This window comes from Megascapheus bottae, chromosome X (genome assembly GCF_031878675.1).
Source record: "Megascapheus bottae isolate mThoBot1 chromosome X, mThoBot2.hap1, whole genome shotgun sequence".
Taxonomy (NCBI): domain Eukaryota; kingdom Metazoa; phylum Chordata; class Mammalia; order Rodentia; family Geomyidae; genus Megascapheus; species Megascapheus bottae.
The window spans coordinates 13,823,047-13,847,816 of NC_143547.1; the positions used below are offsets into that span (position 1 = coordinate 13,823,047).

At 35.8% G+C, this 24,770-nt stretch overlaps 1 protein-coding gene across 1 annotated transcript in view; it reads left to right on the forward strand.

The window, feature by feature from the left end:
- Positions 1–4,081: 4,081 nt before the first annotated feature.
- Positions 4,082–24,770, forward strand: part of Il1rapl1 (interleukin 1 receptor accessory protein like 1) — a 1,176,498-nt gene continuing 1,155,809 nt past the window's right edge. Inside the window, exon 1 of the mRNA XM_090326111.1 lies at positions 4,082–4,643. The gene's annotated coding sequence lies outside the window, so the exon portion shown is untranslated. The remainder of the gene's footprint in view (positions 4,644–24,770) is intronic.

Sequence of the window (24,770 nt, forward strand, 5' to 3'; positions counted from 1 at the left end):
CTTTGAAGAGTTGTATTTTAGTCTTCCTAACAAAAGAGGGGCTGATTTCATACAGTGTTCCTGGGGAGATAGACTTTGAATTCATATCGTACAGGAAATGTTTATTGAACTTTGAAATAAATTGCCAGCAGCATTAAATCAAAACCTTTGTAAATTATGTATTTATTTACCTAGTTGCATACAAAATGAGCTGAATTATAACTTCTTAATTTATACATTTCCATAATTAATTAAATTTAAGCAGAGTGAAATAACCCACTGCAGACATATTTTCTAGCCTTGAGGCTAGTCTAGATTTAAAAAAAAATAAACGAATCTACTCAGAATCTTCAGAGTAATTTTGTGTAGCAAACCATCTGAAAAGGTGGGTCAAATAAAATTCTCCTTCATTTCATTGAGGAATGCTGTGAAAGGTGAAAACTTAAACTTAGGCTACCAGTAGTTAAAGGTAAAATCAATAAGAATCTGACCTTATTTCCCCTATTCATAATTCTTTTTCATAGCCACAGAACTTGGTATTTCCTCACTTTTTACCACTAAACAATGAATGTAATTTTTAGAATCTCAGCTATAATATGTAATGTTATGAAATAGCTCATTCATGTTATTTTGTGGCTTATAAAGTAGATGTTATTATATTTTCCTTCTGTTCAGAATGTGATTGTAACTAAATTCTAATTTTATACTTCCAATAATACATACTTTGTTCCATCAATTTGATGTAAAATATATGAACACTCTCATTCTCAAGAAAATAGAACGGCAGCTTCTTCAGTAGAGAAGAGCTACAGGCATGGATTGATCTGCAGCCAGTTTTTACTACAAATCCCATTATGCTTTGCATTGTAGCCTACAATCCCCATACTGCAGCACCAAACTTACTTTAACTATCCTGTTACTGGCAAGGGAAAAAATAGAACAATTGAGAACTACATAATACATTTGGATTCTACTTGCATAGTAATTATTAATTCAGTGTTTTGAGATTTTTTTTGCTTTTTTCCTTTACAAAAAGAAAAACACACTTATGGCTAATCAGACTATTTCTATATTATGAATATGGTGTCATATATTCTCAAACAATCTGTAAATGTAATATACTCCCCAGGTCAAAGCTTTTATTTTCTTTGTTGTTTTGTTGTGATGTTCGTATTACATATTGTATATGTTCATATTATATATTATATTATATTGCAAGTTGGCCTTGAATTCAGTGAGTAGCCTGGGCTTCCTCAGACTCAAAATCCTTCTGTATCAATGTCCCTCGTGCTGAGTTTAAATGTATGAAGACCAGGTCAGCCTTCTTTATAACAGCCATCACGGTGTCCTGCAAGTTTTTAATCCTCCATGTGAAGAGAGGTCAGTATAATCCATATTTTAAAATAAAGCCACTATATGTTGTTTAATGCTCCCAACATCTGCAAATGAGAATTCAGTAATTAAAATTCTTAATTAGATGCACCTTGCAGCTGCTGTTATTCTTAATTGGCAATAATGCAGCTACATTTTTGTTCTGACACATATCTTCAGGAGAGAGGGGGGAGGGAGAGAGAGAGAAAACTGAAGGGAAGCATGAGGAAAATGTTCCCACACAGTTCAAGACAGTTCGCACAAAGAGGATCCCATGGCAACAAACAGCGAAGCCCACAGTTGGCTCTGTAGGATCCAGGAATAGACAATGCTTCACCTCGAATTCAAACAAACAGTTCCCTTCCTGCATGTGAAGAGAAAGCATTTAAAATCATCTCTTGCAGTAGGATTGAAACTGTCCAATATTCACCTGTGTCTTTAAGGCATTTGTCAATGCTTATGGATACTCTGCAGCCTATGCCAAGGTGAGAATTTCAACTCACTCTCCCTGTGGGCAATGGACTGTCCTGCAGAATCATTTCAAATAGAGCATTTGAATTTTGTCCTTTATAGAGCTGGACTACACCTTGACAATTAGCTCAGCTGTCACTTTACAGGCAAAGAAACAAATACTACCAAAAGAAGTGAATGATTCCTATGGGTAATTGCTGCTATACAGAATGTAGTTTCAAATACAGGATTTGAGCATACAGTCCAGGACTTAAACTTCAAAATTTTGCTTTAAACAATTAAATGTCTTAATTGTGCTCTCTTCAGTATGCCATGAAGTCCAGTTTTTCACTGACATGGGTCAGCCAGAGGACTAACTAGAAGGTATAGAAAACATGGATTATTCACTTCGGGGGTGGTCATATTTCTACTTCATCTCTGGTCTGCAGATTCCACTGAACTGTAGCCTATGGAGAAGGAGCAGAGGGAAAAGTGCACAATTTAGCATATCTCCCATCCATTTGGGTGGGAAACTTCAAATTCATGTGCATTCCTTCAAAGTACAGATTCTGCTTTCTCCCCTCCAGTCCCCTCGCTCTCATTCACCATCACCTGTGCCCTAGCTTGAATGTGTTTTCCTCATATATTTCCTAGGAGTGTTTTTTATCTTCAACTTGTGATTTTCTCCCTATATTAAAGGAAAATACAAATCTCAAGGTGCAAGACTGCTTTGCCTATTGGTTCTTCAGTTTTTGGTTTACCTACTTATACCTTCCAGGGGGGTGTATGGAAAAGACTAAAGAATGGGGAGGAGGAAATAAAATAGTCACACATTTCTCTGTCCTTCCTGCCTTGTCTTCTCTACTGGCAGAAGCAAACACTGTGACTGGGAAGAGTAAATTTTCACAGTCCCCTAGGGTCTGGCTACTGTAAGCGTGGTGCAGAATCCCATGACATTATTAAGGTCTATGAACCAGCTTAGAGAGGCAGGGACTTAGGCCTCACCTCAGACCTACACAATCTGCATTTTTCTCAAGACACCAAGAGATTTGAATGAATTAAAGTTTGAGGAGCACGGAATCAAGTGTGCATAATATATACAATCCCAATGTAAAAGGGCAAGGACCTTAAACTGAGTAAAAAAATGAATTTATTTACCAGTACCTACTTCTCATCTCTTTTCTTCATCACAAATCCTTTTCAGAAACTCTCAGTGAACTTTTACGTTGGAAACTCTTATTACGTTGTGGATGGAAGGAGGATCCAGTTCAGTCCCCTCCTTTCAGCAGCTCCTCCTCTCTCTCCCCAGTGCCTGGACTCCCAGTGAGCCTTTCACAGACTCTCGTCTCCCAAGCCTCACTTTCCCAGGGAAGATTCTGCCCCCAAGCCAAACAGAAAGAGGTGACTGCAGATAGGTTTTCTGCTTCCCGGACTTACAGTTTACATACCAATACAGAGGCAAACACTTTGCAAAACTGCCCTTTAGAAACAATTATCACCTTGCCACCTGAGATTTGCAGCAGCCCCTGCAGGCCCCTCCCTTTCGAAATCCGTCTTAAAGTGATACAGAGAAAAGGGGAAAAGGAGATCGCAGGCAGTAATAGAGCTGCTTCAAAGAGAATGGATGAAAAGGAGGTTATCATGAGGATATCCGCTTAGGCATCGCTCTCTGTACCTTTCTGTATCCTAGAAAAGCAGAACCATCATTCTAAGGTGGTTAAAGCAAGACCGGGTCAGCAGCCAAATTTGCTGGTCCACTTTGGCCTGGAAAGACAAATTCCCGTAATTCCTTTCGAAATGATTCCCAGGCTACCCTCTTTTCTCTTCTGCTCTTCCGAAAACTAAAACTCGCAAAGCGGTGGATGTCTGTGGATTGGCTAGTACTAAAATATCCATTGGGTGGCAGTAATACTATCCTCTTTATGACTTGCAGCAAACCAGAGAATGCATTCAATCAAATGAACCGATCTTGTAGAAACACTGGAATCATTTATGCACTGCAGTTTCTCTTTCTTGTTTTCGCTCCCTCTTCCCTGGGATATTTTGAGTGGATTGTGGCTACTAACCAAGAGCCTGTGTTATTGGTGGTTTGTTTGTTTCGCATGGGATTCGCATCACTGAAGATAAACGCAAAGCTGCTGGTCCCGCACCACTCTTTTGAAAAATCCTTTTTGGGGGCTGCTGAAGAGAGCTAGGACCCAGGAGACACCTTCCCAAACAGCAGGGGCTGTGTGCTTTCACATAGCAGTACTGTACAAGGAAAACCCCGTCGGATCTGTTATTGCGGGATACTTGTGAAATATACATAGGATTCTTTCTTATGGCTGCATCCCGGATCTGGAAATTTTACTTGGGGACCAGGAGGATTTGAAAGCTACATATATCTAGAAGATTTGCAAGCAGACTACAATTCTTGTCATAAAGCTTACAGACTTCATCACTTATTGGCCTTTTTTCTTCGTTCTTTTTTTAAAAAAATTTTTTCCCTTTTTTCTGCTCTCTTGTCTCTCAGTCTCTCCTTTTCTATCTGCCTCTTCTTGTTTCCTTCCAGTATTCTCTCCCCCCCCCTTGCTCTGCACCTGGATTGTATCTTCACCAAACAATCGGGCACTTTGAGAACTAACTGGAGACAGTCTTGTGGGGAAGATCTGTATGGAATCATCTGCTTTTATGGTGAACTTGGCATTTGTGAATGGGTATCTTGTCTATGATAATAATTGCTAGCAAAAACAAGAAAAAGAACACAGGAGTAAAACGTGGATTTTCTGAATACGCATTGTGATGACCAGAAATTACCTTACCGACTGATATCCAGAGGAGAATAATTTGGAAGACTGTTGTGGGTAAGGTCATTTTATATATGCAAACCTATCAGTGGTGTGAGCAAACTTGGGCGTTTGTAATGGGAATGGGTGACTTGGATGATTGCTGCATCGCATTGATGGCTGTGATGTGGCCGTTATTGGCAGTGAATGGAATAACTGCAGTTGGGTGTGTTGGTGTGTGTGTGTGTGTGTGTGTGTGTGTGTGTGTGTGTGTGTGTGTGCAGGTGCGTGTGTGTGCATGTGCGTGTGCCTGTATTCTGAGTATAACAGAAAATAAATCAAAGCATCACTCTTCCTTCCCAATTAATTTGTTATGGAAGAGTGTCTTGAATTAATTCTGGATACATACTCTTTGTTTGGATGCAATGTTTGTGGCTCTTGTATTCTGGAGGGGTAACAGCAGTAAAAGGAAGACTAAGTGAAGAGCCCCGTTGAAAATGAAATGAGCTACTCTTCATTCTTTAAAAGAAATAGGTTTTCAACTCAGTGCAGTATTCTGCTGCATTTCACAGCCGCAATGGGACCAGGGATTTCCCACTTGTCAAGTTCCTAAACTTTAAGGTGATAATCATTGTTAATTGTTATCTAGATTGTGCTTATTAGAAATTATTAAGTGTCCTGTACTACTTTTCTATCTATTGGACTATCAGTCAGAGTGAAAGAAAAAAAAAGAAAGAAAAGGAAAAGCTGTAAAATGACGACTAAATTAGAGAAGACTGGACTAGTATTTTCTTAAAGATCATCATAGTGCTTTCTTCCTTAAGTTGAATTGCCCAATGATATAATAATTTTCTCAATACCCCTAAATAGCTGCTGCTGTGACCCACGTGCAGGCGAGTCGAAGGTCTGGAAGCAGAGAGCATCCTTTCTATGGCAATGCAGCCAGTTTGGGAAATACAGACAATTGCACACTTCCCTTAACCTTAAGTTGAAGATGTGTCCTACCTGCCTTGTTTTTTAAACCGTTTTGGCAAAAAGTTAGAAACTAGAGCACTAAGGATGCTTAAGCAAATCTGCTTGGGAAATGGGATTAAAAAATCGATATTGATGACGTGGTTCAGTGCACTGTACTGCAATGGCAAAGTCTCATATTCAGTACATATGATGAGAGAATGGAGCATTTACATGTGTTATAAATCTCACCTGGTAGATCGATTGGAAGGGGAGGGGAGAAGATATGTGGATATGTAGGAAGATGGATGGAAGTCGTGCATAATCGGTGATTATGTAACTTCATTACATCAGTGAGCTTCAGTCAATGATAGTGAGATGAAATGATTGTATAGAAAGAGGTTCCATCACCCTGCTAACTTTTGATGGCTTGTAACAGCTAACAGGAGGAGGGCCAACAGAGATAAGCTCTGAGGGTCCTGTAAACCTTGATCTCTGCAGCGAATTTAGCATGAGTTTCCTTACAGTGAGTTTCTGAGGGAGAGGAGATAATGCTAGCTTTAGGGCTGGACAGGAGCAATTTTAGCCACACCCGTGGAGAGTGGAAATGTGTCCGCAATGTTTCACAAGTGCCCCATTGAGTAATTGGGACTGATGATCCCAACCAAGGTCATAGTTCTTTTCCCTATGATTGAAATATGTGACCCCTAACAGAGGGGAAAGTTAAATTCATTCAAATGAAGACTGAAGGAAATGACTATTTAGTGTCCCTCTCTTGAATTGTTTGTGGTACAGCTTGATGCAGATTTCAGTGTGGTGATTCCCTCACATAAAATGATGATTGCTATCATAGAGTGTCAGAAATGAGTGCCTCTTACCTTTATCTTTACCATGACAACCTCTTTCTGGGCCATTTTAACCCTCAGGGAAAAGAGAAGTAAAATAAAAACCTTTAGAGATAACAACATCTTGGTAAATGAAAAAAAAATGGCACCGAATTCATTATTAATACAAAACCCAGAAATAAAAAGCAGTCTATTTTCAAGTTATACTCATTGAATGCTTTAAAAGACATGTTGCAGTCACTGGAGACTTTTGCCATGAGATGAGATAAATGTGCAGTGTGCACTGTACACAGAAGGGAATACTGCAGAATAAAATGTCATTTTCTCACATTTTTTATTTGGAGCTGTGTTTTTAAAAAGCAGATGCACATCACTTTCTTTTGGCCTTGTACTGTTGTAGGATCTGTTTTTCCTCACCAGATCATATATTCACAAAAAATGGAATGGCTAACAATCTAATCCTGGCCAATTGAATCTTATTATTCAGTTGTGCTATTTCCTATTTTCCTATATGTTTAGGTTACAAAGATGGCTAAATGACTTTTCTGTCTAGGAGATGAGCTAATTCTGTTTTTCTTTTGTTGCTCATATTCCTTATCCTTAGAGTCCAAGGGAGGAAGTCAGAGGTAGGATCTATAAACTCACAAAGTAACTTTAAAAAGATTTGCTCACCTTAAGTCAGAATGGTGGAGTTGTGGAATGAAATTTGGAGGTCTGGTACTTGAGGTGACTTTCTTATTTCTGCAGGACATGCCCAAACATTGCTAGACCATGCCAGTGGATTTGGAGGTTTGGTGTTAGTATTGTATAGGAAATTGAATGTGAAGTTAACTCCTGATTCCTTCCTTCAGGGGTCAGGGTAACACTACGGCTGCTTCCAGGCTGCTAGTCTCCAACTATGTGCAGAAATATAGCCTGCAATGATTTTTCCTGTATGCTTTATTTTAATATTTTATAAATGACTTCCTCAGTTGTTTTCTGATTTAACCCATACATATATTATCGAACAGGGCATGTTTTGAGAGGTTTTTTAATCTCCGAGGAGGATGCAAAAAATAACAGAAAGGAAAGAAACCTGTATAAAAAGACACTGGCCATGAAACAGAATGTTTCAACATGTAATTGCTAGGCTTTTACTTCAATACTGCATATAATCACGATAGGAAAGGTAGTATCAATCATTCTAATGGCTATTTATAACCTGTTACTTTCTTTAGGAAGAGGATTATGTAAGCAAGGCAGTTTTTGACATTTTCCTTATATCTTCTATAAATAATTCAGGACTGCTTAATAGGAAAGTATTTAAACATGAAGCAATTGAGTGCTGTGAAACAATTTTTTATTTTATTTTATTTGCTATTTTTGTCATCCCAAAACATGTAGATAGATTAGAAAAGATTCAAGAAAGGAGTGTAATTTTTTATTTGAACATGAAAACTATTAATTCTGTTTCCTGAACAGTAGCTTCAACAAGGTGGGCAGTGCAGGAGATAAGTGATCACAGATTTCAATATATGTACAATGCATTTCAAATGGATTTTTGATGTTTATAATATATATGAACAAAACAATGCTATTTCCAATTGACCAATGAAGCTTTTGAGAATATCAGAACTTTGATGATTAATTTAAGGTTGTTAATTCAGAAATCTTTTAGTCTGTTCATACACTGAAAGTTTTGGAAAATAATTTGTCTTACAACACATAGGATCTTTGGTGTTGGATAGGTTTTATGCTCTTATTTGTTTTTAAAAAGCGTATTCTATAATTTGGTAGTAAGCCAAATAAATATCGATTAGTAAGATTTAAATATAGTAAGTTTTTAATGATGTTCAAATTATAAAGCATAATTATGATAGTACCATTTGGACAGCTATAGATAAGGTCATGTCAGCATTTTATTATTAAATTCCAATCCTATTTCTAGTAGTCCTATCAGAAATCTCAATGAGGAAAAAATTCAGTTCTCTGAGACACTAAGGCACTGTAGAATTCTGGAATGAGTCACAGTGACTGAACTGGACTTCAGGCTCTATTAGTTTGGAGGCTTGTGACATCTGACCCTATACTTGACCTCTCAAGAGTTCCAGCAAATCATTAAAATCATAATAGCTACATGCTATTCTAAAGAAATAGTGCAATATGTGGGTGAGGGCTTATCACTATGTTCTATGGTAAAATATATGCAATTATTAATGGTGAAGAATTTAATAACACTTTATGGACTTAAAACATTTTGTCTCATGCTATACTTGTAAATCTTTATAAGACACTTTCTGGTATTAATTACAATTAGCTGGTAGGTAATATCACTCAGTGATTAAGCAACATAAACAAATTAAAAGTATTAGATTCTGAATTTAACTCACAATTCAATTTTATTTTTCAGAAACAGTAATATGGGAATATAGTTGTTTTAAATAATTAAAATTAGTTTTTTGAATACCCAAGAGAAGTAACTAAGGATTTTGCATGAGAATATTTTGAGGTGATTACATTTTTTAAAATGCCCCTATAATACTTAGGGTTTTTTTTGTTTCTGGTACTAGGAAGAAACAAATAAACTTGATGATACCACTTGAAATGGGTCAATTGAACAGAAAGCTACTCTCAATTAACACTTCATTAATCAAATTGGCTTGGGTTTGAATACAAAGTATAATAGAGGAAAGGATAATATAAACATACAAATTCTGTTTAGAATTTTCTGGTTGCAATAAATACTAATGTTCTTTAGGGGGAGGCAATCCCCCATGTGTCATTACTAAAGCTGCATTTCTTTAATTTTCTGAATCTTACTATAAATATATTTACATGCACAAGAAGAATGGAGTTAGTGATGTAAGCTTCCATAGAGGTTTTTAAGTAGTTGAGTATACAGGCTTGGGAAAAAAAGAATTGTTATATTTTGTTTAAGGCAGAATTTGAGCTTAAAAAATTTACCCTGCACTAAATAGACAAACAAATAGACAGACAGACAGATATATCAATAGACTTAAAAGTTTAAAAAAATGTTAAAGAGCAACCTCTCCTTTCCATCTTCTTGATGTCTTGCTTTTTGCCAGAAGGATCCTCAATGTTTCTTTGTTTCAGAAAAATTTGATCATGAATCCTTGTTCAAGTTGATTGATGCCTGTAAATAGTAAGCCTTTGTTGACTTCCTATATTTACAAACACATTTCTTTTATGTCTTTTGGGAATACTTCAGATTCAATCTAGCAGATTTACAAAGGAATATCATAGGGATGTAGATTGGCTTGTTTATGTGACAAATTCAGCTAATCACTTTACAGATATGCTTTTAATTTTCACCCTGAAAATGCTACCCATGAGAGTCTTCCACTGCACATAGTATTCCATTACAGGCCAGCCATATGGCCAGTGGATGTACCCTTGCTGCTTAGCCTGACCATTGCTCACTGGAAAAGATATTTAATTGGCATAGCTTTTTGTTCTTTTTGTGTAGAAATACTAGTCAGGTGTCAAAGCCTAAGATGGCTTAAACTCTTAGGTAGAGAGAAGACATAACTACATGATCTGATGTATTTCTATCACACAACCTGAAATTGCCAAGCAGTAAACTACAGATAAAGAAAGAAAAACACTTTAATATTTGCTTCTGATTTCATTTTATGACATTAAAAGCAGTCTTTTCTGGTCTGGAAGTTTGGACTAATGGTATAGTGCTTGCCTAGCAAACAGGAAGACCTGAATTTTATTCCTTGGTACCACATACATAGAAAAAGAAAAGCCAGAAGTTCTACTAGGGCTCAAGTAGTAGAGCTCTAGCCTTGAGAAAACCCAAGGACAGTGCTCAGACACTGAATTCAAGCACAAGACTGGCAAAAAAAGTAGTCTTTTCTCACGTCATTTTGTCAAGAACATGTGTGTGTATGTGTGCTCACATACACACACTCACATACACACATGCATATGAAATAATGATATGAAATGAGCATTTTTGTTCCTGCAGGAAGTACAGGTCTAAGAACATAAAATGAGTAGAATTAGACAGTACTTTTTATATTAAGTCAGGATATTATGTGAACTTTGCATCATTGTACAAATAAAATGCATGTTTTCAGTCTTTCAATGTGATTATTAATTATATATATTATATTATTCTTTGCATGAATTATAGTTATAATTAGCATATGCATAACAAAAATTATTCATAGTGGCTTATCTTCTCATGGCCTGATTAAAGTGAGCTTGATTGACACATGATTGCCCTATCAATGAATATGTGTAATACAATTTTGAGTTATTATAGTAATCTTCATCATTTTCTAGTACTTTAAGTGAAAATAAATTCAGAAGGCCAGGTAAGCACAATTTTACTGTCAGTCATAAAATATTATGAATATAATAATTATTTAAAATGAATTGGTATACAGTCACAACAAGGTCACACATGTCTTTGAAATGCATTGCTTGTTCTGTCTACAAAGCACATATGTAGGCTCTAGACTCTGTGGAATAACTTCAACAGCCCTAATAAATAAAAGGCTTTGTAAAAAATCATGTTCATGCTACATGCAAAATGAAAAGTAAACCATATTGTGGTTGTTTGTGGATTGAAGGAGTGTATAATTATCTAAGGGCACACACAGAAATTTCCAATATAGGTAAACTCCAATATTTTATCCTTCAAGGTTACACCTTAAAATTATTTAATATTATAAAAATATGTAGTATAAATGAATAACATTGTTTTATTATAGTTTAAATGCACCATTATTGGTATAGCCAGAAATCATTAAACTAACTTCATAAAAGTCAACTGGAGTTAGACACAATGTAGTGGTAAAGGATGTTGTATTATGTCATTTTAGAGAAAAAAATTTTGAATCAGTAAATGAAACTGACTTTCCAGGGTCTCATTGTTTGTTGGCTCTAATGTAGTCATGATTCTGATAAAATATAAGCCATTATCTCTGTTTTTTAGTTACATAGAGATATTCTTTCTCTTACTTTCCTTCTTTCTTTCCTTCTTTCTTTCCTTCTTTCTTTCCTATTTTCTTTCTTTCTTTCTTTCTTTCCTTCTTTCTTTCTTTCTTTCTTTCTTTCTTTCTTTCTTTCTTTCTTTCTGTCTTCTTTCTTTCTTTCTTTCTTTCTTTCTTTCTTTCTTTCTTTCTTTCTTTCTTTCTTTCTTTTTCTTTCTTTCTGCCAGTCCTGGGCTTGAGCTCAGGGCCTGAGCACTGTCCTTGGACTTTCTCAAGGCTAGAGCTCTACCACTTGAGCCTCAGCACCACTTCGGCTTTTTTTCTATGTATGTGGTATCGAACCGGGGCCTTTGTGCATGCTAGGCAAGCACTCTACCACTAGGCCAGACTCCCAGCCCTTCTATTTTTATAGTGAAGAAAAAAGTAATTATTCTTTGTGGAGCTAATTTTACCACATCTTTGGTGGCTAGTTCAAATTTCTTTTCTTATGATCACTTGTATGACTCCCCTGCTCAGAATATATGGGCTTTATTTTTTTATGTACTTATTGTACAGAAAAGCCACTTCTTTTTATTTCCTTTTTTTGTCAGGGATATGTGTAGAGGGTTTATGGTTACATTCTTCAGGTAATGGGTACATTATTTCTTGAACATTGTTTGATACATTTTCCCATATTTTTTCTCCCACTTCCCTCCCCCCACCTCCTCCCAATTATCTCATTTTCCCCTTCCCTTCCCAATTTCAAACAAAAAAAATATATGCACAATATACAATGTAACAAAGTCAGATACAGTAACAACATGATATAACTCATAAGGAGAAAGAAGAGAAAGGAAATATTTTCACATAATATATTAAGAACAACAATCACAAAGATAAATATCTTGTTCTCATATCCTGGAGTTCATTTCATTTAACCTCTTCCTATATGGACATATGTACATAGATTTGGGCTATTGTGATTCTCTGCTAGGAGAATCCTAGATGTATACTAATTAAAAGCCATTCTTTAACTTTTATACATCTCTGGAGATATAACACGAGTCAAATTTGGATGGTGGGTCCTATTTGCTTTGCCATGTTTATCTTTCCCTGATAGTTACCCTTTTCCATTAGCTGGGTATGTGTGTCCTTGCAAAGGGAACTACCCATTTTTTGAGCCTCTTCTTTTTAGGATTGCAAAGTAGACCAGAATGATTTTGCTAAGCATTAAGTTTTGAAAATTGTGGCTGTTAGGGCAGTCATCATCTCTGCTTTGTATGTTCCCTTCTTGCTTCCAAGTGGTTCTACGAAGGGGTCTTTTCAGAAGATCTTTCAATCTTTATCCCACTTTGAAAAGATGAAATTTCCCATTTCCCTTTCCCCCAACAATTATATTGACTTACATAGAGACATTAACAAAGCAATTTTGGAAAAAAACACTAATATTAATCATATTTGCTAAGCTACAGTAAGACAATTGCTAAGCAGATAGAGTTGATATATGTATTATATACTTTATATCCTAAAGACTACTCAAAATGTGTATATACACATTTTGTTAAGATGTTTGATACCTGAATCATTGTTAAGATGTTAAAATTCAGAATAACTTACTTCACTTGTTGATAATTACAATAGTAACATTTCAGGAAATATATTATTTTTTCCTTATTCAAAAATAGTTTCAGTGAGGTGCATTTCACTTGACAAGATGGAGAAAAGTTGTAAAGGGCATACTTTAATTGACGTTGGATCTTGCAGCATGTTTCAGATGTGTTGAGTAGGCAGCTGCTAACATACCTAAATGGTAGGGAAACTATAATGTTTACAGCCCTTCCACTGACTTCATGTTAAAAGAAAACCATCCAGGAGAGAGAAACACTGCAGTCGAAATAGTAAAGCAAAAGACTTAGAATATTATCAGGTGTTTTGTGTAAATAAAACTTCATGTGGCCAAGTGAGAAAATTTGAATATAACAACTGAATCTTGTGATTCTTAGTGTTTGGTTTTTGAATAACTCCTTTAAAGCCCCTAATTGTTCCCACCATGACAAAACTCCTGAATAGTACTCAAGAGGAAGCCAACTCCACAGTGTGTAGAATAAATGCATTCAAGGAGTGTCTAGGGGGTTTGGACTGCTGCTTTTCCTTGTTGGGATTCTCCTACAAGACCCAAATAACAGTCTTAGAATAAGCTGCTCTACTTAGTTATGCACTTCTCAATGACTAACTGTTTTAGCTTAGCTCCAGGGGCCAAGTGCCTGTCTGCCTTATCTTTCCAGGACCCAGCATTGCTCAGGGCATAGAGTAGAGCATCAGGAGATCTGTTCACTAAATGTGCTTAAGCATTTGCAAATAGCAGATCTCTTTTTGTCTATGCTATCCAAAACACATGCTACATTGTAAGTGATGAAGAAAGTTTCTGACTTTTTTTGCCAGTCCTGGAACTTGAACTCAGGGTCCCGGCACTGTCCCTGAATTCCATTCGCTCAAGAGTAGCACTCTACCACTTGAACCACAGATCTCCACTTCTTGCTTTTTCTATGCTACTTAGGAATGGGACCCAGGGATTCATAAACGCTAGACTAACACTCTACCACTAAGCTACATTCCTATCCCATGATTTAAGACAATGAAAACATTCAGTAAGAGAAGAGAGGATTGATAATAGCTATTTATAGTTTATAGTCTGTAAATCCCAGGAACTGTTCTGTGTCAGTCCCAGGGCTTGAGCTCAAGTACATTTGATCCTCAATTTTGTTAAGTTCTTAAAGGACTCCCGAGAATCATCTTTATTGAAACTTTCTAATTTTGAGAACTTATACCCAGTTCTCAAACAGGTATCGCTGGCTATTCTTATCCCCTTTTCTTTCCTTTTTTCTAAGACAGATGTAAGAGTTAAAAAAAATATCTTTGAAGAAAAGTAGGTGGCTAGATGGTGTAATGGGACCAGACCATTGAATCTGCCTTTGCTTAGTGATGTTAGAAAGTTGTTACATGGTCTATCAAAACCATTGCAGTTCAAGTGTAGTGTTTCAATGAATATACTTGAAGCTGTTTATTCCTTTCCTGTGATTCCAACAGCAAAGTTATCCTAAAGTAGAATCAATTTGGATGGAAGGAGAAATTGAAGATGGGAATGTTAAAAAAGGAATGAAAGGGAAAAGAAAAGCATTATATAATGTTGATAGCAAGCTGGGAATATACATTCCAAAATGGTTTTTCACAAAGGTCACATACTTTAGATTAGAATATGCATTTAATAATGGGATAATAACAAATGTCAACTCTTTTGCTAAATGCCAATAATTATAACAATTTTGAATTGTAGATAAAAAAGAGACAAATGAGTCTTTAAGTAATTAAAAAAACCCTACAAGGTAGCTCAATTTAAATTCTTTTCTTTATCAGGTACTTTATCTCTACCTCTAATAGGTTGGAGAAAATGAGCCAAGAGGTATTGTTTTTTGCCACACTTTATAAGATTACTCATGTTGGAAGTTGTAATAACCTGGGCAATGGCCAAACACTGAGGATAAAATGACAATGAATGCAATTTATTGAGACAAAAACTGAATGTTATGTGACTCCTCATTAGCATTTTGGTAAAAGAAGAAGTCACACAGTTCAGCTGTTGTCAAAACACATTCCATTAGTCGTGAGGATTTTAATTCAGTGTTAAAATAAGGCACAGGAGTTCATGTTTAAAAAAATGCAAACTTCTGAGGTCAGTGGGGACATCAAGGTGTCCCTTTGGAAGGCTTCAACTGAATCCTCTGACCTCTTTCTCCTCCTACCATATATTATTATGAATCTTAGATGCTTTCTCAGTGTTCTCCAGCACAGTTTCTATCACATTTGATAAATTTTCATTCACAGTGGAACAGGGCAAGTTCTAAGCTTCTGGTCCTGCCTTAGTCCCACCATATACTAGCCCTACACAAGATGTAAGAAATGACCAGAATTGCCTGTTCAAATATGAATTTAAAGTAACATCTTCATGTAAATGAGTGAAGAACACCTTTTGAGGGCCCTCTCTTTTAGAGGGATGCTACTTTCTAAAGTAGCTTGGCATGATTGCCAACACCTAGAATCCCAGCACTCAGGAGGCTAAGACAGGAAAATTGCTAGTTTGAGTTCAATCTGGACTATATAGCCAGGCACAAGAGTTGCTTGCGATACATGGCATGATCCTATTTCAAAAAGAAAATAACATATGGAAACTGATGTGTTCAATTAGGTTCCCTTGAAACAGACTATGAATTGGATAATTGCTCACAAAAGGTCTCTTCTGATGCAGAGGGAGAAATGGACCTCTCTTAGCAGTTTCAGTGGGGAGCTCTGCAGTTCTGATGGTCTATTGTTTGCTTCAAAATTACACCAAAAGGTAGAAGTTTTCTTTCTCCACACCAGCAGTCACTAGCAGAAGCATATACCAAAGACAAGAAAGTTTTCTGGGCCTCAAGGAAATTCCTAGTGAGGTACTTCACTGTGAGCCTCAAAGAGGGAAATAGAAAGTCTTTGGAAACTCGTATGTGGTCATAGTATTCCCTTTTTCCATAGAGGTGTGTTCCAACAATGGTGAAGTATTGCATAGGCAATATAGAAAACTTTACTTGTTTGAAGTGATGAGGAACCTGTTGTTGATGGCAAGGACAAGTTTTGAAGCAAAGAATATGATTTTCCTCAAAACCTAGTTAAATTCATGTTCGAAGAGGTCTGTAAGGTATACATATATATATATATATATATATATATATCACCTAATATATATTCAGGAATGAAAATTCATGTCTGGGCCAGGCATGCTGGAATTTGCCTTGAGTCCCAACTATTTGGAAGGTGGGGTTTGGGAGCATTGTTCAAGGCCAGCCCAGTCAAAAAGTTAGTGGGACCAACATCTGAATGGCAATCATAGCTAGATGCCATCCTGCCAATGACAGAGGCATATGCAGGAGAACCATAGCTCAAGGCCAACTCAGGAACAAAACTTGAGCCCCATCTAAAAAATAACTAAAGCAGAAAGGGCTGGGGAAGGTACTCAAAGGGCAGAGCAACGGTCTAGCAAACGAAGTGTTATGAATTAAAATCTTAAATACTTTTAAAAAGCAAAAAAAGAAAAAAGGCAAGTATGTGTTGAGAGAGATGAAATAATTTTTTTCTTGAACAGTTCATTTGTTTGATTTCAAGGCTTCTGTAAGATTAGGGAAGAAGTAAAGCAAAAGAGTGGGTTTATTTCTGAACCCTAAGGGCAGTTAAAAATAAATATTTGTGTCATAAAAGAAACCAGGCTAACTAGCACACCGATGTTCATAGCAGCACTATTTACCATAGCAAAGATATGGAACCAACCCAGATGTCCCTCAGTTGATGAGTGGATCAACAAGTTGTGGTATTTGTACGCAATGGAATTCTACGCTGCTGTCAGAAAGAATGGCATCGCTCCATTTGTTAGGAAATGGAAAGACTTAGAAAAAATCATATTAAGTGAAGTAAGCCAGACTCAAAGGAACATAGGCTCAATGGTTTCCCTCATTTGCCATAATCAATAGACACCTTGGGCTCTCCTAGCAGAGATTTGCAAGAGAGCAAAACCTAGATACAGAAGGCCATACAGTATGACGCCAAATGAACGGACCTCTGGGATATAGAAACAAAAGCCATATAACGAGTGATTGTTGTACTTAATGTACTATGTTATCTCTCATCTCTTTTGCTGTCCTTTGGTTATCTCATATTGTTACAGTATCTCACTTTGTTATCTGATATATTGGATATATTTTTATTTGGTTATTTGAAATTGAATAGGGAAGGGGGGAAAAACAAGATGAGGGGTGGGGGTGGAGGAGGGAAATGGAGACCAAGACATGAGAAAGGATATCAATGTATGTGAATTAATCCACCTTCTATCTGGCGAATATAATATAATCCTTCTATTAATTACAATAAAAATATATGGAAAAAAGAGACCAGGCTATGGGAGGGCAGTAAAAGTCTGAAGAAGGTGCTGCCTTGAACTGAATAGAAGTAGAACGAACTGAGTAGCTCAGTGTAGAATGATCAGGAGAGAATATCTGTGTTTCAGAAGCATTTGCCAAGCTAAGGATGAGACTGGGTGCAATGGGGTGGGAGAACAATTTTGAATATGATGAATTTAAAATCATAGGCATAGCTATCCTAGAGTTCTATTTTTACTGACTTTCATATAATATTATACACTTTTATGTAGAAATATTAATATCCCTCCTTTTATGTATGGGAAGTGCCATTGCTTCAGATTTTAAAATGCTTTCTTCAAGACTAGTGAGGTGATAGGAGCACTTTCTATTTTCTTTCTATGAAGACATTCAATCAGCTTGAATACACTGGGAGTTAATCTTGCCAGTGATTTTTTAAAAGCAGTAGCTATATCTAAATGGGCAACCATTCATTAAATCATAGAAAATTTGAATAGGAATGAATTCAGTTTACACCCTTGCCAATACATAAAATCTCCTCACTAAAAACTCAAATAATTATCTATGAACTAATGTTCATTTTAATAAACAACCAGTTTGACTACTTTTGCCTCAATTGATCTGACATTTGACTAGATAGTTAACTCATTTCAGTTCAACAAATACTCTCAGATTTTCTTCCTATTCCCTGCTTAATGCAAGTACTAGGCTATAATGATCAATTCACTTACCGCCAATGAAGTTGAAGATGTACATTTTCAAGTGCTAAAAAAATTTACCCTCTAAGAAATATAGTCCTCAACAAAATACACCTGCTCTGAAACATTTTATTCATTTCTCTAGGACTGCTTAACTTTTGGAAATAAAAAAAAAAGTTGTGATATTTTAAAAAGACTGTAACTTCAGTCTCCTTGTATTTATGGATCTATGTCTTGAGGGTTTTTTTTTTGCCAGTCCTGGGCTTGAGCTCAGGGCCTGAGCACTGTCCTTGGATTTTCTCAAGGCTAGAGCTCTACCACTTGAGCCTCAGCACCACTTCTGGCTTTTTTTCTATGTATGTGGTACCGAGGAATCGAACCCGGGTCTTCATGCATGCTAGGCAAGCACTTTAACCACTAGGCCAAACTCCCAGCCCTGTCTTGAGGTTTTTAAAAGGCCATGTAGTATGATGCTAAACAAAAGGGCCCCCAGGATATAGAAACAAAAGCCATATAATGAGTGATTTTTGTTTTTAATGTACTGTTATCTCTCATCCCTTTTGCTGTCCCTTGGTTATCTGATATTGTTACAGTATTTCACCTTGTTATCTGATATATTGTATATATGCTTATTTGGTTATTTGAAATAGGATAGGGAAGAGGGAAAAACAAGATGAGGGGTGGGGGTGGGGGAAGGGAAATGGGGACCAAGACATGAGAAAGGGTATCAATGTTTGTGAAGTAATGCACCTTCCATCTGGTAAATATAATGTAACTCTTCTATTAATTACAATAAAAATATATGGAAAAGAAAAAATACAAGTTATCAGGCTTATTAAAGAAACACTAGCATCTCTGTACATTCACTATATATTTTCTCATTAAATGTAACTTATTATTAAATATGACTTCAAGGTTGTAGGCTCAAAACTTATTCAGTTTTTATTGATTAGATGATGCTATTTGTGAGCAAGATACTTTTCCTTTCATCCTCATAGATTTGAAATAATATCTGCTCTAATCTACAATACCACATCTCACATAATAAATAAGTTGTATTATTTTAAGTTTCCAACTCAAAAGAATTACGTCGGTGGTATGGGAGATGAGTGACGGCTATTAGAATAGACAGTATCAGAAGTTATTTAAACCTCATCTATATTTGCAAGTAAAACAGAATTGTTATTTTCTGTTTCCAAAATTAAAATTAGCTTTAATTTCTTAAGATTATAATCAGAAAGGTGTGGGCTACTCTCTAAGCATCTTTCTTAGAATAGCAATTTCCTGGAGCCAGAGATTCAATTCCTAGTAGAATTAAATTTATCCTTTATTAGTTTTTAGAACTCCTGCTAGCCCAGTATTACAAATTTTAATTTTACTATTGGTTGTGAATAGAGGAGCATAAAAATACATATGATAAAGCTTTATCATATCTCATTTTGAAAACTGAAGGATATAAAGAAGATTGATAAAATTAAGTTCAACTTCACTGAATCATTATTTAAGGCATAAATGTTAGCTAAATTTAAATCTGTCTACTGTCATTAAACTCTCACCACTCCAAGAAAGGAAATTAGACATAGTGTTTCATGCCTATAACCCCAGCTCCCTGTAATGCAAAGGTAGGTGGATCATAGTCCAAGCTTGACTTGGGCAAATGCTCAAAATCCTGCCTGAAAAATAAACTAAAAGCAAATAGAGTGGGGGCATGAATCAAGTGATAGACTACTAGTCCAGAAAGCATGAGACCCTGAATTCAGTCACCATTATAGCAAATGGAAAAAAGTGGTGAAAAATTCTAGCCTCTAAAGGTTGTGTGTTTGCATATATACATGTTTATGTTTTTCAGGTTATAAAATGGTAACTGGAAATTGTTGCATACATAGAAAACTTGTGTGGGATCTATTCTAATTTTATGCTGGCGATGTTCAAGTGTGGGTTACAATGAGAGCAATGCACAAAATGTACTGAGTTCTAATTACAATGCCCGGATCATTACTACAATCATCACTATTCTCATCTCCATCATCATTATTAAAAAGGATGATGTTGATTAAGGAAATATTTATTATCCAATGAAAAGAACACTGGCAAATGAATATAATGGGGCTTAAACAAAGAACAGTGTTACTCTGTGTAATAATGTCAGCTGTGTAAATTTTGTCTGTGATATATTCCTACCTTCAGTTTAAGCAACTTTCCTATTCTCATGAACACAAATGTGTGTATGTAAGTACTGATAGTTTCTAAATGACCAAGTGTTCCTCATTACAGAAGAAGTACTTTTAAGGTCATGTGCTTCCAAATAACTACTAGTTATGTGTTTTACTCGTCTAATTCACCATTTTAAAATTGATTTCATTATCTTCTCAACTTTAATTTGGCTGAAAGGATTCTTTCCAATTGATCTAGTTTATTACATGTCCTTGGTGACTAGGAGAGTGCCTGGTATGTAGTACAATGTGAGTAATTTTCAAGGGAAGGAGAGAGGATGACAGAGAAAGAGGGAAGAGAGGGAAGGAAGGAGGGAGAGAAAGGAAAAAAAAATGAATCTCCTTAGATGTGTTTATCTTAGCAAACTAAAAGGAGAAAAGAGAGTTCGTTAAATAACATACCAGTCCAGCTAAGTATGTGTGTGCATTTGTGTATGGCATTAGTAGTTTAAAGGTTGTGTTCATGTTATAAGGTCATTTGTGTAGGGAAAGAAGTGTTTATACCATCCCACATTGGGGCTCTGCCCACTACCAATGCTTTATCTAATGCATTGTCTAAAATGCCAAGCCAGTTGATAAAAATTGCCTGAAACACCAACTTTTAGAAGCTAAAGCCAAAAGTTGTGATTGTATCAATAATCAACCAATAATACAGATCATTCATGGACAAATGATTTGCAAAGTGAGAAAGGTGGATACAGACTTGAGACTATAGTTAAGTGGTATTCTCTCTCTCTCTCTGTATGTATGTATATATATAAATATATATATATATATATTCTATATATGTATCCTTACAGTTTTTAGCATAGCTTTCATTCCTTATGGTTTTTGCCTATACATAAGTATCCATTCTGAAGAAGTTTAAAAAAAGTACTGATTGCAATTTTATCTCATTTGTATTAGTATACTCTTTCCTAATGCAGAAGACATCCAAGTAGACTATAGTTCACATCTGGATCAAGGCAAGTGTGAGTTCCAGTTTTGGTTTTAGACATTACTGGCTATATGACCTTAGACACGGTACTTGTGTCAGGGTTTCAGTATCGGGATTTCAGATTTATAGGGAGAAATGAATTCATACATTTAAAATTAGTTGGAAAAATAAAACATTATTCATAAAACATATCTATCTGTCTGTATAGATATATGCTCAATACTTGACCAATGGTAGTTTCATAATGAATGTGGATCCTTATTAATGTATTACTTTAACATTTGATACATTGCTAAAACTATAACAGCTAAGGACATATTTTAGTATGTTAGTGCACCACAGATTCAATTTTCCACCCTTAATCTCACTTGACCTGTAAGTAAGATTTGTACATTGGATCAATTTCCTTGATTCATTCTCCTCATTTATCTTTCATGATTCCAAAGCATCATCGTTTAGCTTGTTTCATCTGTCTGTCCCCTTTCAGTCTTTTGTCCCTTCCTTACTCCTGATGTTGAGGTATCCTGGGCTTGAATCTTGGTTGTTTTCTCAATCTACACTCACACCTAGGAGTCATCTACTCTTATCTCTTCTTGGTCTCTTTACTATTCTCCAAACACATCTATCCATCTGCTTATTTGACAATACCTCCTGCTATTTGCCAATTAACTCCTTCCAAACAGACTCTTATCCCTTTCAAATCTAATTTTAACCACAGTTCTCCCATTTCAACCAATATTATTTTTATTTCTCTACTTATCCGGGGTCAAAAGCTTTACATCATACTTTATTCTTCCCTCTCCCTTGCATATATCACATCTTATGTGTCATCTTGTACCATTGGTACTATCTTTAGACACACCCAAATCTTAATCATTTTTTTCCATTCTATTGCTATTATCTTCAGTGAGGCCTTCTTCATCTCTTTCAAAATTCCTGTAATAGTCTCCAAACTGACTCTGCATCTGCCATTGCCTTAACAGTCTGCTTGCTCCCAGTATAACAGCTAGAGTTGTCCTTTGAGAATCCACATAGCTGTTGAGCTATTGTGATCCTCTGCTTGGAAACTCTTAGATTTATACTAATTATTTCAAATGAGAGAAACCACAGAGCCTGTGTTTGTTTGAGCATTTTGACAATAAAATTTCTCTAGAACCACAAGAAAAGATCTACTGTCAATATACATAAGTGTATACTATGTTCATAAGTAAACACAATTACATCAATAGTTAATACAGAGTTCAGCACGAATTAGTGGCTGAGATAGTGATAGAGATGATCATATTTCTTCTTTCTCTTGTACTACTTAAAAGTCATATAATTTTAAAATATCAGTGATGACTATTTCGCAACAGACTTTATTTTAGATATTTAAACTCGTCGAAGATTAAAGTGTGCACCAAAACAATCTTTGAACTGAGTATTGTAATGAACAAATAAACCAGTTTTCTTTGATTTTTTCCCTTTATTTTGCTTGGTAGAGGCCAATGATCATTTGAATCCACCAATGTGTTTTAACATTTTGGTTGGATGCTGGGAGTGTGGCCTAGCATTAGAGTGCTTGCTTTGCATGCATAAAGCCACGGGTTCAATTCCTCTGTACCACATACACAGAAAAAGCTGTAAGTGGTGCTATAGTGTAAGTGATAGAGCACTAGGCTTGAGAAAGTTCAAGGACAGTGCCCAGGCCATAGTTCAAGGCCCAGGACTGGCAAAAATGCTTCTCTAACATTTTGATTATTTTATACATTTTTTTGTGCCAGTCTTAGGATATGAACTCAAGGCCTGGTAATGGTCTCTGACATATATGTATTTCTTTAAGACTAATGTTCTACCACTTGAGTCATAGCTCCACTTACAGCTTTTTGGCAATTAATTGGACATAAGAAAAAGTTTCATGGACTTTCCTGCCTGGGCTGTCTTTAAACCAAGATCATCAAATCTCAGATTCCCGACTAGCTGGGATTACAGTAACGAGCCACTGGCACTTAGACCTCTTTTCACATTTTTTTGGCCATTCATGGTGCTAGAATAAAGGGCCTTGGCAATGTTCCTGAGCTTCTTTTGCTCAAGGCTAGCTCTCTACCACTTTGAGTCACAGTGCCACTTCTGGCTTTTTCTGCTTATGTGATACTAAGGAATTGAACCCAGAGCTTCACACATGCTAGGCAATACCACTAAGCCACATTCTCAGACCTCTTTTATACATTTTATAATAAAAATAGTAACTCATATGAAGAATTCTCATGCTCATAAATATAGGTTTAATATGTGTATAATTCAAGAGAAAATATTTTTTTACTATCCTTATTTGGGAAAACATTGAGAAACCGTTATAAATAAAAGGTTTTGGAAATCAAAACAGAGTATTATTTGTCGATATCAAATATATATTCCCATTTTGTCTCTTGGCCAATCATCAATTTCTTATTTTAATAAAGGACATTCTTTTTTTCTATTTCATTCACATCATTTTATGTTTTCCAGGGTATCTCTAGAAGTTTTACTATATATCAAGCATTGGGTGATTAAAGTAGCTAATGGGATGAACACACTGTTTATTCTGTGGATCTCTGACTGTGATGCACTGCCTTCCTTGCATTAAAACTTAACATTAATGCTGTGGTGAATAAGCATGTATAAAATGTAGGTATGCTTCTTATGGTAGACTCAAGTGGCACATTACTCAAGTAATGTAATTTCTTAGACAAAATCAAAGGGCAGCAAAATAAATACCAAGAAGCAGGTTCTTTAAAATGGTAGGGTGTGCTCAAGGGAAAAGGGATGGAACAATGAAGAGGAGAAGAGGGGGAGAATGCAGTCAAGAAATTCAGTGTATATCATACAAAATTAATAAAAGTGAGGAAAGGGTTGATAAAGGGAGGAATGGGTGAAAATGTTGAAAGGGTTGACATTGATCAAGATAACTTGTATTAATAAACCGCTTCGTTAAATGTAAATCCTTGAAACAATTACATAAGTATAATACTTTTTATCATATTTTATTGTAGGTGTGATGTATAGAGGGGTTACAGTTATATTCATCAGGTTATAATACTTTTTTAATGTACAAACAAGTTTATCCAATAAGAATATTTTCAAAATACTAATTCTAATCACCAAACAGGTAATTTACAAATAAATCTATTGCTACATTTACTATTTCATTAACTTGGGAATTAGTTAATACACTTTTTTTCTTTCCCTATACTTGAAATGTCCTAATATTCATCTCTCAAATACATTAATTGCTCTACTACCCTACTACGATACAGATGAACATTTGAAGGAAGAAGGTAAAAGAGAATGGGAGAATTTGTCTTGTTGCCTGGATGCTACCTTAGATCTAAATGTTGTAAGTTTTCTTTAACTATTTTAGGAAAAACCATTTTTTTCTAGCATTTTTCTTGCCACCCATGCCTTCTTCATTTTGTTAGTCCTCTGCAGGTGGTGGGTGGATCAAGTTTGACTCTTTCAGAATAGTTACTAGTGGGTGGGTTCAACAATCTCTGATGGGTTGAGAGAAAAATCTATATTCTCTTTTTGTTTTGTTTTTTTTTGTCACTTGTGGGGCATGATCTCTGGACTTGGGCGTTGTCCCTGATCTCTTCAGCTTACGGCTACCACCCTAACCTTGGAACCACAGCGCCACTTGCCACTTTCATTTCCTAGAGCT